The 15,826-nt window shown below is 40.5% G+C and overlaps 1 protein-coding gene across 2 annotated transcripts in view; it reads left to right on the top strand.

The window, feature by feature from the left end:
* SRGAP1 (SLIT-ROBO Rho GTPase activating protein 1) overlaps positions 1 to 15,826 on the top strand; it is a 326,600-nt gene that overhangs the window by 186,176 nt on the left and 124,598 nt on the right. The window lies entirely within an intron of this gene.

Genomic DNA, 15,826 nt, shown 5'->3' with positions numbered 1-15,826 from the left:
ACCCAGAATCTCATAGCATCATATGCAGAATAGCTAGGATACAATCCAAATGTTCTCAGCATACAAAGAACTGGGGAATGTTCAAGTCATATGGGAAAGGCTGATCTTCTATACATTCATAGAAAATTTCCATTATCTCTTCATTCAGCTTTCCCACATACTTTTAGAAGCCCCTTTTTATTGATACTGAAATGACACCTATTTGAGAGGGCTTCAAAAATGTGTGGAAAAGTTCTTTCTAGAAACGTTTTGAAACCCCCTCTGATTAACCTAATCTAGATTTTAAAAGTAACTTTATTTAAAATGCTCCAAGAAGTAAGAGCAATCACTTTTGAAAGCAGTTGAAAAAGAGAAAGTCCGAGCAAGGAGATAAAAAGAAGAGTAAAATGTAAGTGGTACAACTAAAAAAAAAAAAAAGATTAACTCAAATAAACTCACAGGATGAGCTAAGTAACATGACAGAGAAAATGGATGAACGAGCTAGTAAACTTAAAGATGGATTAAGAAGGATTACCCATTCTGTTCAACAAGGGAAAAAGATTGGGACTATGAATCCCAGGGGTCTGTAGAACAGTACCAAAGGAGCTAACATTTATATCATTGGAGGTAATGAAAAATAATTGCAAAGAAACTTTGTAAATTTGTTGAGTGATAGAAATCCAAACTGGATAAACCCAAGGAAGCCCAAGCCTAGTATTGAAAAGCAACCAGAGAAAAATGATGCATTGCTTAACAATGATTCAGTATATTCAAATGACTAGGAATTTCTCTACTCATTAGATGCTAATAACACTGCACAAATTATGACAACTGGTGTGGGGTGAAGGGGGCAAATCATCCATAGTTTAAAATTATTGACCTAAATTAATTGGGTCTTCCTAAAAAGGTTTGGATTGTTTGCTCTGTTTTGCTTTTGTTTGTTTTAATTTTTCTAGTTTGGTTTGTTTTTAAATCATAGGTTTGACAACTCTAGGTTCAATGGCCAAATGTGGGTAAATCAAAAGGCAGTAAGCCCCTCGTCATTCTTTTCTTTTTAATCCTTGACTTTATTTCTTTTTTAAAAATAGTGTTACTGGCATATAATTCTTTTTTTTTTTTTTAAACATTTTATTAGGGGCTCATACAACTGTTATCCCAATCCATACACACATCAATTGTGTAAAGCGTATTTGTACATCATTTCTCAAAACATTTTCTCTCCATTTAAACCCCCGACATTAGGTCCTCATTTTTCCCCTCCCTCCCCGCTCCCCCCTCCCACATGAGCCCTTGATAGTTTATAAATGGGTATTTTGTCATATCTTGCCCTGTCCGACTTCTCCCTTCATCCACTTTTCGGTTGTCTGTCCCCCAGGGAGGAGGTCACACACAGTTCCATGTAATCGGTTCCCTCTTTCCTACCCATTCTCCCTTTACCCTCCCTGTTTTGCCACTCACGCCACTGGTCCTATAGGGCTCATCCGTCTTGGATTCCCTGTATTTTCAGTTCCTATCTGTACCAGTGTACCTCCTCTGGTCTAGCCAGTCTTGCAAGATAGAATTCGAGTCATGGTAGTGGGAGCAGGAAGGAAACCTTTAGGAACTAGAGGAAGGTTGTATTTCTCATCATTGTTACATCGCACCCTGACTGGCTCATCTCCTCCCCGAGACCCCTCTGCAAGGGGATCTCCAGTGGCCTACTAATGGGCTTTGGATCTCCACTCCGCACTCCCCCCATCATTCACTATGGTAAGATTTTTTGTTCTGATGATGCCTTACACCTGATCCCTTCGACACCTCGTGGTTGCATAGGCTGGTGTGCTTTTTCCATGTGGGTGGCATATAATTCTTAAAGAGGAATAAAATTTTAGTTCACTACCTAGTTTATTCAGGCTTAGTTATTTATAAAGTCTATTCTTAAATAAAATTTATTTCCAAAGAACCATCACACTGAAATTTTACCCATTCTCACCTAAGGAAGCTGTTTCTGCCTTAAGAAAAGAATTGATGGGAAAAGAACATTCCTACCGTGTGCTGAGGTATCTGCCACTGAGACCAACAAATTCTAAAGCAATCAAAGAACAGCATTTGGATTGCAAGCCAGGTTTTCTTATAGTGGAAGACTGTGTTTAATTCTGCAGGGCAAGGTTCTAAATGATCTCCAGCAGCTGCAGAAACGCCATGCTGGGAGGATTGCACATGTAGCAAATACTTGAATGAGAAACACTTGTGACACCTAGGAGTATAGCAACTGGAAAATGTGCAGTTGCAGAACAGATCCTGAATATGACTGTCAGAACTAGTTCAGTATGTTTTATGTATCAATCCAAGGAAGAAAGCTATTTTCTTATTACAGAAGCAGTTAGATAGAAACAAGCAATACTTTTACCAACTAAATGCTCTGGCAGGTCGATCTAAAAGGCTATAAAAATAAAAATTTTGGCCTTGGGTATACATGCTACTTAGATTGTGGGGGAGGGGAACCAATAATATTTCATTAGTCTTAGAAAATAAATCTGTGCACCATTTTTACTTTTTAAACTTTGAAACTTTCAAGTAAGCACACAGACCCATAATTGTCATTTCCCTAGCCATCTCCTTAGCCCTAAAGATAAGATTGCAAGGATCTTCTCAAATACTTCTCCTTTGTTATTTGACAGGATCTAATAATTCCACCAAACATCTGCTCTTTGGGAAACTTCAATTTCAGGTGATTGTAAGTTTCATTTTAAAAAATTTTTTCAATAAATCTTTATGTGACAGGCACAATGGCAGATGCTAAAAGTCCCAAGGAAGGGGCCTTGTTGGGATAAGCATGTAGCTACTAACTGAAAGATTGGCACTTTGAATTCAGCAGCTCCTCGGGAAAAAGACCTGCTAATCCATTTCCATAAAGCTAAGAGCCAAGGAAACCCAATGAGATGGTTCTACTTTGTCACCGTGGGGTCACTGTGAGTCAGAATCAACTTGATGGCATCCAATAACTAGGTCACAGAAGCAAGTAAGACAATTCTTCAATTGGTCCCCAAAGGAGCTTACACTTTAGTAAAAGGAGCAATTATAGATACAAAAATTATTCTGTAAATTAGTAAATGATTCTCCAGACATGTAGGACCTAAGGATCACAAGAGAACAGAGGACTAAGACATTCTACCTTGGGGAATGGCGAAAGTCTTGCAGAAAGAGGGACATTTCATCAAGATCTGAAACTTGGCTAGTTATGTTGCGGAACTGAGGAAATTAGTTTTTCTATAACAGAATGAACAGCAAGTTTGAGAACCTGGAATTCTGACCTTGGAAAGGATGATGTGTTGCATATTCTTAGAGAAGCCTTAATAAAGTTGCTGTTGTTAGAAACAGATCTAACAGATTGAAACACTGCCCATTCCTGGGGCAGCTTCACAAACCCTTAGCAATAGTGAGTTATAAAGATACACATTGCATCTTGAGAAAGCTAGAGGCTTTGTTGGTGAAAATCTGTCAGAGAACAATACTTCAAATATATTCCATTAAAATGAATAATAGAAAAGTGGTAAGACTCCACTCTGTCAAGGTGGAAAACTTGGGAGACCTGGAAAAAGAAAGGAGTCCTACTGAAGTCCGTCACTAACGGGTTACACTGTAATGCTGTTCTAATTTAGCCCTCTGAGACAGGGCTACCTCACAGTGATCAGGTAAAATGACATCCTAACAACTTTTCAACCTTTTTTGGGGCAATCATAATGTTGCTGATTGATCCCATTGTGAGCTTTGTTTTTGTTTTATGTTTAGGTTTGGATTATGTTGAGGTAGGGATTATAATCCATACTGAAGGCTCTATTCTTTGATCTTCATCAGTAAGTGTTGCAAGTCTTCTTTGCTTATAGTAAGCAGAATGTTCACCGGTTGGTAATAGTCTTCCTTCAGTCCTGATGTTACATTCTCCTTTTTATAGTTTAGGGTCTTGAATTATTTGCTCAGCCTACAGATTTAATGAGGATGATCAAAGGATGCAATCTTGATGTACACCTTTCATGATTCAAAACCACGCAGAATGACCTTAACCTGCTTGAATGGTTGCATTTTGGTCTGTGTACAGGTTCTACAGAACACTAATAAATCTGCTGGAATTGTCTATAGTACGCTTTCTGCTCCCGGAAAGACTGACCGCTTCAGAAACCCACAAGGGCAGTTTTACTCTGTCCAATAGGGTTGTTAGGAGTTAGTTACAATTGACTACGTGGCAGTGGTTTGGTTTTGGATATATATTTGTATACTTTTTGCTTTTTCAACAACTTCCAGTTTTTCTTGATCCATACTTCTTACATTCCATGTTCTAGTTACTAATGGAGATTTGCAATTGGTTTTTGTTTTCCTCATTTGGAGTCATGCTACATCAGAAAATGATGGTCCCGAACATGTTATTCCATCCACATCATTCATGATGGCTCACCTTTGAAGAGCCAGCTCTTTCTCAGAAGTATTTTTTAGTTCTTCTAGCCTGGGGGGCTCATCTTGCAGGCCATCCCAGACGGTGTCATGCTAGCCTCTTTTCCCTACTCAGTATTAATCTGGAAGTGCTGCTAAAACCTGTGCGCCATGGCTGAGCCTGCGGGTATTTAAAATAACCGCATATATTACATCAGCATCACAGAAACACAAGCCACCACAGTAAAACCAACTGAAAACTGATCTGGACCAAAAGCCCACAGCTGCTGCATAGGTGCTTGAGGTTAGGAGTTCTCTGTGACATGGTGAAGGGTGTGTAGGCTGGAGGGGGCGTGGAGGGGGGGGCACTTATCTGAGATACAAAACAGCGGTTGAAGGTGCAAGAATTTTAATCCAAGTGTGCGTAATTGGCAGTCTGTCATCTAAACTGCTAAGGAAGCCAAGAGAGAAATTATAATCAGGGATATGACATCACCGGCTTTGTTTTTGAAAGCATTTTGAAAAGTAAAATGGAATGAGAAGAAAGGTTTTGGAGACCTACTTAGTAGGCTGTTGCATTTGTGATCTGGGGGTCATTTTACTGCCCGCTGTGCGTTCCACTGGGAGCCATTCCATCCTTGTAATGGCGTTGTCTTCAAAAAGTTCTTTTTCACGTAGATCAGAAAGGAATTGAATTTTGTTTGTTTGTTTTTGTTTTAAAGAAATGTTCAGTCTGTAATAATTGCTTGCATAAAAACTGAAATCTAAGGAGCATACACTGTCCTGGAGGTTGCTATGAATCAGCTTCATCAGATAGAGCAGAATGAGTGGGGGTCTTTTTATAATGCAAAAATGATTAGGTTTAGGACACATCATACGGTCCCATTAATAAAACGTAGAAAACTTAATCATAGCACACCATTATATCCACAGGTATAAAGCTTGGGATTCCAACAGGTATTTGTGGGAAGAGGATGCAATCCATACCAGTGGCTTAAACTTATTAACTCTATACAGTTCCAGGAGTGAAGACCAATCGGTAGAATTTATGTGAAGACTACCATCTGTCAGTTTGTTGTACCATGAAGTTTTGCTGTGATACGTAAAGCCACCACACAAGCCACCATCAATATTTCAATACCAGAAGGGCCAAAATACAATATTTCAAACATAATGGTTTAAAATTAGGAAAGATATGTGTCAGGGTTGTATATTTTCACCATATATATTCTGAGCAAAGAACCTGAGAATCTGGACTATATAAAAAAGAATACAGCATCAGGATCAGAGGAAGATTTGTTACCAACCTATAAGATGCAGATGGCTTAGCCTTGCTTGCTGAAAGAGAAGAGGACTTGAAGCATTTACTCATGAAGATCAGTGTAAAACAAAAATCCTCATACCTGGACTAGAATGTAACATACCAGAGACAAGATTGACATTATTATTAAGTATTTTCTTTTACTTAGGCCCACTATCCATGCTTATGGAAGAAACCTTCAACAAATCAAATGATGTATTGCATTGGGCAGATCTTCTGTATGGGACTACTTTAAACTATTAAAAGAGCAAAGCTGTCTCTCTGAGGACAGAGCTGTGCCTGACCCAGGCCAGTTGCCTCACATGCAGTGAAAGCTAGACAATCAATAAGGAAAACTATTGACAACTTGACTCCTGTGAATTACAGTATTGGTGATGTATAGCAAGAGTTCCATGGGCTGCCAGCAGAATGAACAGATCTGTGCTGGAGAAAGGACAGCCAGAATGCTCCTGAGACGCGAGGATGGCAAATTCCATTGCATGTATGTTTGGCCATAGCTCCTGGAGAAAGACAGAATGGTTGGTAGAGAGTCTGCAAAAAAAAAAGAGGAAGACCCTCCATGAGATGAATGGACATAGTAACAGCCACCAGGGACTGGCTCAAAGAGCAATAATGGTGAGAATGTGCAGGACTGATCAGTGTTTCCATATGAGTTAAGCTGTGAGTCATATTCAACAGGACTGCATCTAACAACATAGCAACAAGTTTTTCACATGGTGCTACTTTGCTAAATATAAATCTTCAAAGGGAGTTTCTTTTTTTAAAAAATCATTTTATTGGGAGCTCATACAACTCTTATCACAATTCACACAGGCATCAGTTGTATAAAGCACATTTGTACATTCGTTACACTCATCGTTCTCATAACATTTGCTCTCCACATAAGCCCCTGGCATCAGCTCCTCAACTTTCCTCCTCCCTCCCCGCTTGCCCCTCCGTCATGAACCCTTGGTAATTTATAATTTATTATTTTGTCATATCTTACGCTTTCCAACGTCTCCCTGCGCCCACTTTTCTGTTGTCCATCCCCCAGGGAGGAGTTTATATGTAGATCCTTATAATCGGTTCCCCAAAGGGAGTTTCTGATATTAACTCCTTGAAGGTCCCTTCCAGAAAAACTTTGTGTTTGGTTCAGGAGTTATCTTAAAAATAGATATTATGCTCCGTGTAAATGATCTGAGTAAACACAAGTCAGCCTGGCTGAAATTGTTTCGCTTGTCTCTATCTCTTCCTCTTTCCTTAAACTGTGAAGCCACTTCTCTATTTAGCACATTAAGGTGCTCAGTGAACACAGGTGTACAAGGAGATGATAGCATGAGTGAGTAAATAAATGAATGAGTGAATTAATAATAACTCAAAGAACCTCTGCCTTCTGTTTGCTAATTCAGTAGGTGTCTTATGAATGAGCAAATATCCTTATCGATTTGTGTTTATTAATAGTCCCTGGATTTTTCTTACCACACTGCTCTTCAGATAGAAGTCAGCTCTGTGTGATGTGATGTAGCTTATTCACCACAGGCAATATTGATAACCTCACCCGGATGTGCTGCTGGTGTGGGTGTGGCTATGAGTCACTCCAGGAACCAGGGTCACTTAGCCTAACTCTGCTTGGTTAAGTTTGTCCAAGGAGATGAAAGCCAATGGGCCTTTCTGCCAAATTGTAGATTCAGCTAAATGTGCTTATGAGAAAACATGTTGTAATAGTAAGAAGTGATTAATAAAGCTCAGTTTTTAAATTTTTATAAAGAATATCAAATAAAGGTCTAGAAATGTTTTCCTGGTTTTTTTTTCCAGTTAATACTAATGTAGTCTAAATAAGAAACATAACTTATCCTGATCTTAATTGGGTAGTTTATTTACATCAGCCACTTTATGTATATTTATTCCTAAGTCATTTTCATTTAGTGACATTGAGAGGTATGTCCAGTTTATCAACGTTTTGAATAGAAAACTAACATGAGCAAGCAAACTTGTGTTTCTTGAAGAGTTGAGGAAACGAACGAGAATGGAGGCAGCAGTTTCATCTGCTTTTTTCCCTGTCGGACTTTTCGTCTCAGGTTGTGTTACTTTATCTGTGTGTTCAACTTTCCGTAACTTGAGGGTGATAGTGACTGCGTTAGGTGACTTTGCACGTTTGACATCTCCCAGCTCCCAGCCAAACATGGCCTCGTGCACTTAGCAGTTGCCCGAGGTGTTTCTCTGGTAGGATTGTGTTGACTTATTTCACAATGAAGCTAAGGTTCCCATTTATTTCTGGTTCTTTTGTAGTTTCCCACTTTCTCTAGGGTAGTGACGTTTGTTTCTTTCAAACAAACAAACAAACAAACAAACACTGTTATCTGCTGCCCCGACTCGGGAATGGTGTAAGCCATGAGGATAATTTCATGTAGTGATAGTTGGTTGTGACTTTTATAAATTTTAAACCATGTCCCTTGATAGAAGAGAACTGGACAGAAACCACATTATACATGTTATCCATAAGCTTGGTTCTGTCCATTAAGCTCAATCTAGCTTCTTCCACCAAACCTCTTGGGGAAGGATCTTGGCTATGTCTTCAAAGTTTATGTGAATTAAGGGAATCTTTTATTATAAAGACTGATTCCTTGGGTGATGCAAACAAGTAATATGCCCAGTTGTAAGCCCACAAGTGTCTCAGAAGGAAGTCCTGACCATCAAGAGCCCAGTTCTACTTTGGGGTCACCATGAGTCAGATTTGACTAGACAGCAGCAGTTTTGTCCTACCCCCTTCTTTTTTAAAAAAATTAATATTATAAATGCATATGAACTGAGGCTGTGGAACTTGAAAGTACATACTCTGAAAGTGAGACCTGACCCTTTGAAGTCTAAATTTACATCCCAAACATGCCAAGTATAAGACACTAAATTCAATTGAAAACTTCTCATTAAATATTTAATCCAGTTTTCCTCTTTCTTTCTCTCTCCTAATCAGACTCTGTGAAAGAGCCATCAGAATAGATTTATTTAAAAACAAAACAAAACCCTACGAGAGGCCAGAGGCCCTCTGAATTGGTCTTTTAATGCAACCCCAGGGGTGGCTTGATTGATTGCTCTGTGTGCTCACATGCGATGTATTCATTGCTTTCTTTGTTCTAAGTTTCTGGGAGGTCCTAGCCTCCTTCTGGGAGGTTCTCAGGAGCAAACTTGAAGAAGGCTTTCAGGAATGAGGACCCTGGTGAGGGCCCACCTACTGTACCACTGATTGTTGTGCGCATTTTTGGAGAACTGTTTTGTTGAAGCTGACTTCTCTATGAAACTCTGACCTCGACCTGGTGAAAGCAAGGCCTTGCTCTGCTCTAGTGTCTATTCGCCCCATGAACATATGCCCATCCCCTACTATGTAGCAGCTACCAAACCTGACCAGTTAACCAGTTGTCAATCATGGCATTCCCATGTGTGCCCAGTTAGGGCTGTGCAACCTAGACTTGTGCCTGTGGCCTTTCAAATGATGATCGCAAGGCCCTTCTTGCCAGGGTGCTTCTGAGAGGCTTTGCACTGCCAGCATCATGGTTAGAGGCCAAGTGCTTAGTCTTGTGTGACACCCTGAGAGTCAGTCCTGGGAATGCAAAGATGATTGAGGACAAAGTCTCTGCTCTTATGGAAATTACCACCAAAGGCACGTGGTAAGTGTACTGACAATAATAGGGAGCATGAGCTTAACACTGTGGGCCAGGTTTAGTGTTGAGTTTAATACAAACCATCCCAATAGAACACTGTGACTTATAGACCATCGACATCCCCACTTGCCATTGAGAAAACAGAGGCTTCGTAACATTATTTATCCTTGTGCACAAGAAGGAAATGGGAACACAGGCATTTCAACTTTATGGAGTGTGAACTTTTAACCACTGAATTATACAGCCTAGGGATTGGGACAAATAAATTCAAGGTCAAATCACAGGGGAAGAGGGCCTTGCCAATAGAATGACCCAAGTCTGCCTTTCAGGAAGTGCAGCCAGAGTGCCCATAGGAGGAGGGGCGGCTGGCCTTCCTCTCTCTCCCCTATGTTGGACATGTTTTCAGGAGAGACCAGTCTCTGTGGAGGACATCATGTCTAGTAAAGTAAAAGGTCAGCAAAAAGAGGAAGACCTTCTAGGAGACTGATTGACAAAAGTGACTTCCCCAATGGGTTCAAATGTCACAACGATCATGGGGGCACAGAACCAGGCAGCCTTTTGTTCTGTTGTGTTTGGGGTCCTTCTGACCCGGAGTTGACAGTGCCTGACGGCAGTAACAGGACATGTAATAATGTTTGATTCTTTAGCTATACAGGATTACGATCTTGGTAATTATTGAAATTTTTTACATAGTTTTACTGCCTGTGCCACTTATAAAATAATAGTACTGGACTGTAAAATTAATGCTCATTACAAATATTTTAAAACTTGAAAAGGGAGGGCCTAACTTTTCCTCCAGTAAATGAGGCAAAGCTAGAAGGAAGGTTCACAGAGTAGTGACTAAGGATATGCAGAACTGTACCAGGCAAAGATGAGGGAGGAAAAGGCCTAGAAAAAGAAGCACAGAGATGTGAAAACAGGTCACTCAAGTGCACAGTCCAGGACCAGTCCAACAAATGAGGCTAGAGGTTTGCTGAGGGTGAAGTAGACCAATCAGGTAGGGGAAGTTACAAGTAAGTTAAGATATTTGAACTATATCATGAAAAATATAGCGAGCCTCTAAAGTATCTGAATTAGATGGATATACCCTGTTTCCCCGAAAATAAGAGAGTGTCTTGTATTAATTTTTGCTTCCAAAGATGCTCTAGGTCTTATTTTCAGGGGATATCTTATTTTTCCATGAAGAAGAATACGGTACACATTTATTGTTGAACCAAAAAAGAGGAAATGTATAACCTGTAAACGGTACAGTAGTAGTTGTCATCACAAACCAGCATAACCAGACAAACTGTGAATCCTACAGTATCAAGAATTTCTTGTTACTACTATTATTTCCATGTACAACAATCTATGGTACATTTACTCACACTTCTTGTCTGCTCCAGCTGCGCTGCGGTCAACAGTGAGCTGCGCAGTGGTGCTCACCACTACAGTCCAGAGTTACGATAGCTTCAGGGGTCCTTATTATCGGGGTGGCCTTATGTTCAGGGAGGTCTTATTTTCGGGGGATGCCTTTTATTTCAGTGAGAGGCAAAACTGTTTAAGTAGGTCTTTATTTTCAGGGGATGTCTTACGTTTGGGGAAACACAGTAGCTACATCTTTATTTTAGTCCCCCTCCCAAAAATATATATACAGAAGAATGAGAGCACCAAAACAAAATAGATCCAAGTTGGTGACTTCTCCCTCAGAGAGAAGAGACAAGTCTTTGTGGAACCCCAGATTTCTGGCTTAAGTGCCACTGTTGTCCCAAATCAGTATAAACTCATTACACCCCTTGGAGAAGATTATCTTCCAACATGTATGAAGGGTCTTAAAATAGTTCAGGCTCTTATCTTAATGATTTTATGGCTGGGAATTAGTTTGGGGAAATACTAGCCTGCTAACATAGGTCAGAGCGCTTAAAATTAAAATGTTGTGATGGAAATGAACAAGTATATCTATAAATAAATAAATAAATGGTTGGGTTAGGAAACAAAACAGAAAATTAGAAAACACTAGAGAGAAATGGTTATTATACTTAAGAACATCCATGAGGTCGTTATTATCAATTGATGATAAATTGTGGTTTTGAAAATATATGAGAAATTTTATGGTAATTGTAAAGGGTATTTTAGAAAGGCACTTTAAAATTATAGAAAGTCTGCAGCACAAAACGATGTTTAGAGAAACTTGAAGAAATTACATCAAATCATAATGATTTTGTCTTCGTTGCTCATTTTATAAATTGCTTCATTCATTTCACAATGGAAAACTGAGAGAACTGTGGTAATGTCAATTTTGGATGTGTGTTTGAGGTATCTAAAACATCAGAGTAATAAAAGATAACATGTAATTGGAAATAGACTTGAAATTCAGCTCTTATGTCCACATTGGATACATTCGTTAAATGCCATTGAATTGAAGTCCATTTTCCTTCTTCTCCGGGGGTCAAAATCTCAGATGGCTATTGAAATGTCTTAGACACTACCATCATTTGAACTTGCATGTTGTTGTTTGGGTCGCGGTGTCAACTCTGTCACAGAGCAGAACTCTTCCACAGGCTTTTCTTGGCGATAATCTTTAAGAAAGCAAATTGCCAGGCCTTGGCTTCCCTGATGCTGCTGGGTGGATTTGAACCTCCAACCTTTTGGTTATCAACTGAGAACAAACTGTTTGCACCATGCAGGACCTTTGCACTTATATAGGCTGATTTTAACAGCTGGGCGGGGTGCGGTGGGGGTGGTTTCTCTTTCCAGCTGTATACTTGAAGGACGAATTGTAGCCATTAATTGCATAGAAAAGGCTTTATTTAAACATACATTGTTTCATAAAGTTCTCCTTTTTTTTATACAAAGAGAACATTGCTTGCTTTTCCTAGAATCAGTATCACCTTTTTCCTGCTTAGCAGTTCCAAAGATCTACTCTGTTTATCCATTGTCAATAGATTTAAATCCCCAGGCAGATATTTAGCCTATTGACTTTTCATGGACCGTTGACAATTGTGATATATTCTAATTGGAGGATTTTGGTACATTAACCTCGTATGCTAGTGTACTAACTGTGCCAGTGGGTGTGTTTTGGCTTAAAGACTTTTTTTCCTGTGGGGGCGGGAGAGGATGGAAGGAGTGAGTACAGAGTGGTATTTAGAATAGAGGGTCGGTTTTCACTTTTACTAGAAAAAAATAGAAACATGTTTAAAGTGAGGAGTGGTGTAGCTTGAAGTGGTCCTTTCCTTATGGTGTAACTGTTACACTGTAACATGAGGGGTTCTTCTCCTTGTTTTCCCTGCCCTGAGGCCAGGGACCATTCAGGCCTTATCACTACCTGCAACATTCAGAATAAACCAAAACACTTGTGGTCTTTGAGGCAATTCTGACTCACAGCAACACAGTTCCACAGAGTAGAATTGCCCCCATTGGATCTCCTGGTCTGTAATCTATAGAGCATCCTGCCAAAATTTTCTCCCCAGGAGCAGCTGGTGGGTTTGAACCATTTGCTTTTCATTTTGCAGCTGAGTGTTTTGCCTCTGAGACATCCGGCTCCTCTTTACCTTTGAGTCTGGCATAGTTGCTTGTGCCCATCAGTCATCTAGTGTTTCTCAAAGTATCATAATGCTTAAAGGTTCTTTAACAGCCTTTGCAGACCAAAGGAATGGGTGTGGGAAGATATCCATTAATTTCTAGGTTATTGAATAGATTTTGGAGCTTTGGAGGCGATTCAAAGTGAGCAAATAAATAGGCAGGACCTTTGATGATGTATAAGGATAGCTGCCTGCCTGAAAGAGCCGCCCCACCAACTTCCCACAAACCGTACATTCACCACTCTACATGAGCTGTGCATATTAATCATGTTGGATTGAAGATGCACCCATTTCCCGATGATGCCCATTAATTGTTGGCACTAGTAGCAGGTGCTATACTAGAAGGTGGAATGTGGGAAGGTATAGGTCGTGTTTGTTCACGGATGTAAGCAAAGCTGGAACATATTATTGGTTGGCTTTCCACATCAGTCCCCTAGAAGGAACTCAAGGACAGGGCAGGGCAGCGGGGCCATGAAAATAAAGGCAACTGCTTTGTAGCCAGTGCTTCCTCTGTGAAAGCAATGGGATCAAGTGCTGTAAGTGACCAAAAAGGAGCATTGGTGGTGCCGTGGCTAAAGCATTTTCCTGCTAATCATGATGGAAGCTTTCATACAGAGGGCAGCCTGGGAAATGCTCTGGGCAGTTTGACTCTCTCCTGTGGGTTGGTCCTCTGTGAATTGGGATTCACTCAGTGCCAATGGGTTTGTTTCGAAGAGATTAAAAGAAAAGAAAAATATGTTTTGAACTTCTCATTCAGAGAGGTTGGCATCTGCCTGGGAGAGGATAGTAATTAAAACATTGGCTCTGTCAGCTAAGTGCAAGGTAGCTATCCTCTCCAATGCCTTCAGCAACCCTGAGAGGTAAGTTGAGTGACAGTCTTCTGTGTACAGAGCAGCAGACAGGCCTGAGGAGATCCAGAGACTTTGAAGCCTCAAATCTAGGCATGCTAACTTAACTCCGGTCCTTGCTTTTAAGCACTATGCTGTCCTGTATCTGAGGTCATCTTTATGTACACCCATTCCAGGGCCTCTGGAGAAAAGTGAAAGAAAAGTATAACTGTATGCTTGGCTGAAGGCAGCCCATCTGGGATGCCAGAGCCCTACCTCATTACCTGAAAGTTTGTAAAATGTGGAACAAAGATTCTTCTTGCTTTTTCTGACATGTTTGGCCTCAGGTAGCTTAGGTGTGGAGGAAGGGGCTTGTAACCCCAAACCCAAGTGTCTGTAATCAGAAACTAAATATTCTTACATTTGGACTAATTGTACCTAGGGAGCTTTGTTTTGATTTGTTCTAGAATCTTAGCTAAGACTATTTTCTTTTGGGCCCTGCTGCCTGAACCATGGGTCGCTAAGCAAAGTTATGTGGTGGCCTTTGGCCCCATTAAAGGGTGCTGAATTGGTGGTCTGGATCCTTGGCTGAAATCTAATATTAAAATAACCTTACACTGAAGTCCTAGGCAATGCATATGATCAGAATACTCGAGACCTGGGGGGTAGGGGTTGGGGGAATACATTTCAGTTGGCTTCACTTCACTCACTTGTGGCTCTCCTTTCACCCTTGAATGATGTTTGACCCACACCTCCATTTATCGAAGATGTGAAAACATAGGATTCCTAATCCTATTTAGGGATATTTTTAGAAGCTGTCAGAGCTGGTTACACTGCAGCACTGTTTTCACTCAAAGAAAGCTCAGTGACAAATGTTGCTTATGAATTTGAGTTTTGCAAAGTTCAGGTACTACTCAGATGTCATCTTATTTTAACTTTAGCCACACTGTTTGAACTTCTATGAATCTTTGCTTTGTCATTTTGGGCCATTTTTGAAGCCTGACCCAGCGACCTTGTGTGTGCAGAGCAACTGTTGATTCACTGGGGTCGTGGCATTTTCTGCATTATATGCTGTGGCCCTTTCCCACCTGGCTTCTCAGCAGTGGTGAGCCAGCAACCTTCAGCAAATGTGACCATAACTCCATAGTTTCCGCTTATTGACAGGCTCATTCTGCAAGGGTCTTTTGGAAGCTTCCTGTGTGCTCAAGCAGAACCAAAACTAGGGTGAGAGTGAATGGCTCCTTCTAGTCCACATCCTTAAGCTCCTCACTTGCCTCACCCTAGCCCTGGCCCTGTGTTCAAACACCATGCCGGACACTGGGGTTGCCGAGATGATTGAAACACAGTCCTTACCCGCAACACCGACAGTCCAGTGGGAAACACATAAATTCAACAGTGGGAGTTGTTTTTGTTGTCACAAATTATAGTAAGTTAAGCCATGTGAGAATGGCATGTTAGCAGAAGAGACGTCCTTGGAGAACGAACTTCATGCTTGGTCATGAGAGTCAGTGCAAGAAGAGGAAGGTCCTCAGTGAGATGGATGATGACACAATGGCTGCAGCAGTGGCCTCGAACATAACAATTGATTGCAAGGGTGGCGCCAGTCTTGACAGTATTTTGTCCTGTAGTACATTGCTATTGGGTCAGAGCCACACCAACTCCACAGTGCCCCATGACAACGTAGTTTTCCCTGTTCTCTGTTTCTGACTACCTAATAAACTCAAACGTGAAAGAAAAGCTTGGACATATTTTATTTAAAATATTATAAACTTGGCCTATATAAATAAACATATCCATACTCACACACAAGGGTGCTATAAGAAAGATGGAAAAATGAAATGAAAAAATAAAGGAATTTTTCCACTAGCTTTTAAAAATCTAACGACAGTTAGTCCTCTGTCAAACTCTCAGAATTAGCCTAGGGTAACATTCCCTAAACGCTGTTGGTGAGCAGCTGTCTACAAGAGGGAAACTTTTGATTTGTCTTCACTAAATGATGGTAATAATAAACACAGGGGTAACGCCATGTGGCCCTAAGTGGACTTACCATCTCATTGCTTTCGAAGTGACTCCTTCACGTCAAATCAAGTCGTTAAG

This window comes from Echinops telfairi, unplaced genomic scaffold (assembly GCF_000313985.2).
Source record: "Echinops telfairi isolate 266 unplaced genomic scaffold, ASM31398v2 ScPeMD7_2;HRSCAF=8, whole genome shotgun sequence".
In the NCBI taxonomy this organism is placed as follows: Eukaryota; Metazoa; Chordata; class Mammalia; order Afrosoricida; family Tenrecidae; genus Echinops; species Echinops telfairi.
The sequence above is the reverse complement of the archived record's forward strand: the minus strand, read 5'-3'. Positions and strand labels throughout refer to the sequence as shown.